Genomic DNA, 6069 nt, shown 5'->3' with positions numbered 1-6069 from the left:
TTTATTAGTTCCAAAGATCGAGAGGTTGAAATAAGAGAGTGATCAAGGGCTGGGCTCGTATCTGAGGCTCGTTGGTCTAGGGGTATGATTCTCGCTTTGGGTGCGAGAGGTCCCGGGTTGAAATCCCGGACGAGCCCAACCTTTTGATAATCCAAGACGACTATTTTCCTTTCATTTTATTAGTTCCAAAGATCGAGAGGTTGAAATAAGAGAGTGATCAAGGGCTGGGCTCGTATCTGAGGCTCGTTGGTCTAGGGGTATGATTCTCGCTTTGGGTGCGAGAGGTCCCGGGTTCGAATCCCGGACGAGCCCTGTATCTTTTGGTAAATAGAACTGACAATTTTGATTGTCTTCCACATCATTAACAATGAGGCATGTGTCAGAATGATTGGATAATGAGCTTAATTCTCACCTGAAAGAAAAGCTAGCATGTTTGCAGGAGCTCGCAATTAATGAAGGGCCGAATGTTCATTTTTACACTGAAGGTTGAATACGGTTGTAAATAAAAGAAATGAAACTCAAACTTGCCCCTGCCTACAATGTCCCTCTCAACAGTGCTTGGCGCAATGTGCCGAGGGCAGAACGGGCTTGTGTTCATTTCATCACACTACCACGTGAAGTTTCTGTAGCCAACTTGAAGGATCTGTGATAAGCGGCTCGTTGGTCTAGGGGTATGATTCTCGCTTAGGGTGCGAGAGGTCCCGGGTTGAAAACCCGGACGAGCCCAACCTTTTGATAATCCAAGACGACTATTTTCCTTTCATTTTATTAGTTCCAAAGATCGAGAGGTTGAAATAAGAGAGTGATCAAGGGCTGGGCTCGTATCTGAGGCTCGTTGGTCTAGGGGTATGATTCTCGCTTTGGGTGCGAGAGGTCCCGGGTTCGACCTGGACGAGCCCTGTATCTTTTGGTAAATAGAACTGACAATTTTGATTGTCTTCCACATGATTAACAATGAGGCATGTGTCAGAATGATTGGATAATGAGCTTAATTGTCACCTGAAAGAAAAGCTAGCATGTTTGCAGGAGCTCGCAATTGATGAAGGGCCGAATGTTCATTTTTACACTGAAGGTTGAATACGGTTGTAAAAAAATGAAATGAAACTCAAACTTGCCCCTGCCTACAATGTCCCTCTCAACAGTGCTTGGCGCAATGTGCCGAGGGCAGCACGGGCTTGTGTTCATTGCATCATACTACCACGTGAAGTTTCTGTAGCCAACTTGAAGGAACTGTGATAAGCGGCTCGTTGGTCTAGGGGTATGATTCTCGCTTAGGGTGCGAGAGGTCCCGGGTTGAAAACCCGGACGAGCCCAACCTTTTGATAATCCAAGACGACTATTTTCCTTTCATTTTATTAGTTCCAAAGATCGAGAGGTTGAAATAAGAGAGTGATCAAGGGCTGGGCTCGTATCTGAGGCTCGTTGGTCTAGGGGTATGATTCTCGCTTTGGGTGCGAGAGGTCCCGGGTTCGACCTGGACGAGCCCTGTATCTTTTGGTAAATAGAACTGACAATTTTGATTGTCTTCCACATCATTAACAATGAGGCATGTGTCAGAATGATTGGATAATGAGCTTAATTGTCACCTAAAAGAAAAGCTAGCATGTTTGCAGGAGCTCGCAATTGATGAAGGGCCGAATGTTCATTTTTACACTGAAGGTTGAATACGGTTGTAAATAAAAGAAATGAAACTCAAACTTGCCCCTGCCTACAATGTCCCTCTCAACAGTGCTTGGCGCAATGTGCCGAGGGCAGAACGGGCTTGTGTTCATTGCATCATACTACCACGTGAAGTTTCTGTAGCCAACTTGAAGGAACTGTGACAAGCGGCTCGTTGGTCTAGGGGTATGATTCTCGCTTAGGGTGCGAGAGGTCCCGGGTTCAAATCCCGGACGAGCCCAACCTTTTGATAATCCAAGACGACTATTTTCCTTTCATTTTATTAGTTCCAAAGATCGAGAGGTTGAAATAAGAGAGTGATCAAGGGCTGGGCTCGTATCTGAGGCTCGTTGGTCTAGGGGTATGATTCTCGCTTTGGGTGCGAGAGGTCCCGGGTTCGAATCCCGGACGAGCCCTGTATCTTTTGGTAAATAGAACTGACAATTTTGATTGTCTTCCACATGATTAACAATGAGGCATGTGTCAGAATGATTGGATAATGAGCTTAATTGTCACCTGAAAGAAAAGCTAGCATGTTTGCAGGAGCTCGCAATTGATGAAGGGCCGAATGTTCATTTTTACACTGAAGGTTGAATACGGTTGTAAAAAAATGAAATGAAACTCAAACTTGCCCCTGCCTACAATGTCCCTCTCAACAGTGCTTGGCGCAATGTGCCGAGGGCAGAACGGGCTTGTGTTCATTGCATCATACTACCACGTGAAGTTTCTGTAGCCAACTTGAAGGAACTGTGACAAGCGGCTCGTTGGTCTAGGGGTATGATTCTCGCTTAGGGTGCGAGAGGTCCCGGGTTCAAATCCCGGACGAGCCCAACCTTTTGATAATCCAAGACGACTATTTTCCTTTCATTTTATTAGTTCCAAAGATCGAGAGGTTGAAATAAGAGAGTGATCAAGGGCTGGCCTCGTATCTGAGGCTCGTTGGTCTAGGGGTATGATTCTCGCTTTGGGTGCGAGAGTTCCCGGGTTCGAATCCCGGACGAGCCCTGTATCTTTTGGTAAATAGAACTGACAATTTTGATTGTCTTCCACATCATTAACAATGAGGCATGTGTCAGAATGATTGGATAATGAGCTTAATTGTCAGCTGAAAGAAAAGCTAGCATGTTTGCAGGAGCTCGCAATTGATGAAGGGCCGAATGTTCATTTTTACACTGAAGGTTGAATACGGTTGTAAAAAAATGAAATGAAACTCAAACTTGCCCCTGCCTACAATGTCCCTCTCAACAGTGCTTGGCGCAATGTGCCGAGGGCAGCACGGGCTTGTGTTCATTGCATCATACTACCACGTGAAGTTTCTGTAGCCAACTTGAAGGAACTGTGATAAGCGGCTCGTTGATCTAGGGGTATGATTCTCGCTTAGGGTGCGAGAGGTCCCGGGTTCAAATCCCGGACGAGCCCAACCTTTTGATAATCCAAGACGACTATTTTCCTTTCATTTTATTAGTTCCAAAGATCGAGAGGTTGAAATAAGAGAGTGATCAAGGGCTGGCCTCGTATCTGAGGCTCGTTGGTCTAGGGGTATGATTCTCGCTTTGGGTGCGAGAGGTCCCGGGTTCGACCTGGACGAGCCCTGTATCTTTTGGTAAATAGAACTGACAATTTTGATTGTCTTCCACATCATTAACAATGAGGCATGTGTCAGAATGATTGGATAATGAGCTTAATTGTCACCTGAAAGAAAAGCTAGCATGTTTGCAGGAGCTCGCAATTGATGAAGGGCCGAATGTTCATTTTTACACTGAAGGTTGAATACGGTTGTAAAAAAATGAAATGAAACTCAAACTTGCCCCTGCCTACAATGTCCCTCTCAACAGTGCTTGGCGCAATGTGCCGAGGGCAGCACGGGCTTGTGTTCATTGCATCATACTACCACGTGAAGTTTCTGTAGCCAACTTGAAGGAACTGTGATAAGCGGCTCGTTGGTCTAGGGGTATGATTCTCGCTTAGGGTGCGAGAGGTCCCGGGTTGAAAACCCGGACGAGCCCAACCTTTTGATAATCCAAGACGACTATTTTCCTTTCATTTTATTAGTTCCAAAGATCGAGAGGTTGAAATAAGAGAGTGATCAAGGGCTGGGCTCGTATCTGAGGCTCGTTGGTCTAGGGGTATGATTCTCGCTTTGGGTGCGAGAGGTCCCGGGTTCGACCTGGACGAGCCCTGTATCTTTTGGTAAATAGAACTGACAATTTTGATTGTCTTCCACATCATTAACAATGAGGCATGTGTCAGAATGATTGGATAATGAGCTTAATTGTCACCTAAAAGAAAAGCTAGCATGTTTGCAGGAGCTCGCAATTGATGAAGGGCCGAATGTTCATTTTTACACTGAAGGTTGAATACGGTTGTAAATAAAAGAAATGAAACTCAAACTTGCCCCTGCCTACAATGTCCCTCTCAACAGTGCTTGGCGCAATGTGCCGAGGGCAGAACGGGCTTGTGTTCATTGCATCATACTACCACGTGAAGTTTCTGTAGCCAACTTGAAGGAACTGTGACAAGCGGCTCGTTGGTCTAGGGGTATGATTCTCGCTTAGGGTGCGAGAGGTCCCGGGTTCAAATCCCGGACGAGCCCAACCTTTTGATAATCCAAGACGACTATTTTCCTTTCATTTTATTAGTTCCAAAGATCGAGAGGTTGAAATAAGAGAGTGATCAAGGGCTGGGCTCGTATCTGAGGCTCGTTGGTCTAGGGGTATGATTCTCGCTTTGGGTGCGAGAGGTCCCGGGTTCGAATCCCGGACGAGCCCTGTATCTTTTGGTAAATAGAACTGACAATTTTGATTGTCTTCCACATGATTAACAATGAGGCATGTGTCAGAATGATTGGATAATGAGCTTAATTGTCACCTGAAAGAAAAGCTAGCATGTTTGCAGGAGCTCGCAATTGATGAAGGGCCGAATGTTCATTTTTACACTGAAGGTTGAATACGGTTGTAAAAAAATGAAATGAAACTCAAACTTGCCCCTGCCTACAATGTCCCTCTCAACAGTGCTTGGCGCAATGTGCCGAGGGCAGAACGGGCTTGTGTTCATTGCATCATACTACCACGTGAAGTTTCTGTAGCCAACTTGAAGGAACTGTGACAAGCGGCTCGTTGGTCTAGGGGTATGATTCTCGCTTAGGGTGCGAGAGGTCCCGGGTTCAAATCCCGGACGAGCCCAACCTTTTGATAATCCAAGACGACTATTTTCCTTTCATTTTATTAGTTCCAAAGATCGAGAGGTTGAAATAAGAGAGTGATCAAGGGCTGGCCTCGTATCTGAGGCTCGTTGGTCTAGGGGTATGATTCTCGCTTTGGGTGCGAGAGTTCCCGGGTTCGAATCCCGGACGAGCCCTGTATCTTTTGGTAAATAGAACTGACAATTTTGATTGTCTTCCACATGATTAACAATGAGGCATGTGTCAGAATGATTGGATAATGAGCTTAATTGTCAGCTGAAAGAAAAGCTAGCATGTTTGCAGGAGCTCGCAATTGATGAAGGGCCGAATGTTCATTTTTACACTGAAGGTTGAATACGGTTGTAAAAAAATGAAATGAAACTCAAACTTGCCCCTGCCTACAATGTCCCTCTCAACAGTGCTTGGCGCAATGTGCCGAGGGCAGCACGGGCTTGTGTTCATTGCATCATACTACCACGTGAAGTTTCTGTAGCCAACTTGAAGGAACTGTGATAAGCGGCTCGTTGATCTAGGGGTATGATTCTCGCTTAGGGTGCGAGAGGTCCCGGGTTCAAATCCCGGACGAGCCCAACCTTTTGATAATCCAAGACGACTATTTTCCTTTCATTTTATTAGTTCCAAAGATCGAGAGGTTGAAATAAGAGAGTGATCAAGGGCTGGCCTCGTATCTGAGGCTCGTTGGTCTAGGGGTATGATTCTCGCTTTGGGTGCGAGAGGTCCCGGGTTCGACCTGGACGAGCCCTGTATCTTTTGGTAAATAGAACTGACAATTTTGATTGTCTTCCACATCATTAACAATGAGGCATGTGTCAGAATGATTGGATAATGAGCTTAATTGTCACCTGAAAGAAAAGCTAGCATGTTTGCAGGAGCTCGCAATTGATGAAGGGCCGAATGTTCATTTTTACACTGAAGGTTGAATACGGTTGTAAAAAAATGAAATGAAACTCAAACTTGCCCCTGCCTACAATGTCCCTCTCAACAGTGCTTGGCGCAATGTGCCGAGGGCAGCACGGGCTTGTGTTCATTGCATCATACTACCACGTGAAGTTTCTGTAGCCAACTTGAAGGAACTGTGATAAGCGGCTCGTTGGTCTAGGGGTATGATTCTCGCTTAGGGTGCGAGAGGTCCCGGGTTGAAAACCCGGACGAGCCCAACCTTTTGATAATCCAAGACGACTATTTTCCTTTCATTTTATTAGTTCCAA

This window comes from Haliotis asinina, chromosome 9, assembly GCF_037392515.1.
Source record: "Haliotis asinina isolate JCU_RB_2024 chromosome 9, JCU_Hal_asi_v2, whole genome shotgun sequence".
NCBI classification, from domain to species: domain Eukaryota; kingdom Metazoa; phylum Mollusca; class Gastropoda; order Lepetellida; family Haliotidae; genus Haliotis; species Haliotis asinina.
The sequence above is the reverse complement of the archived record's forward strand: the minus strand, read 5'-3'. Positions refer to the sequence as shown.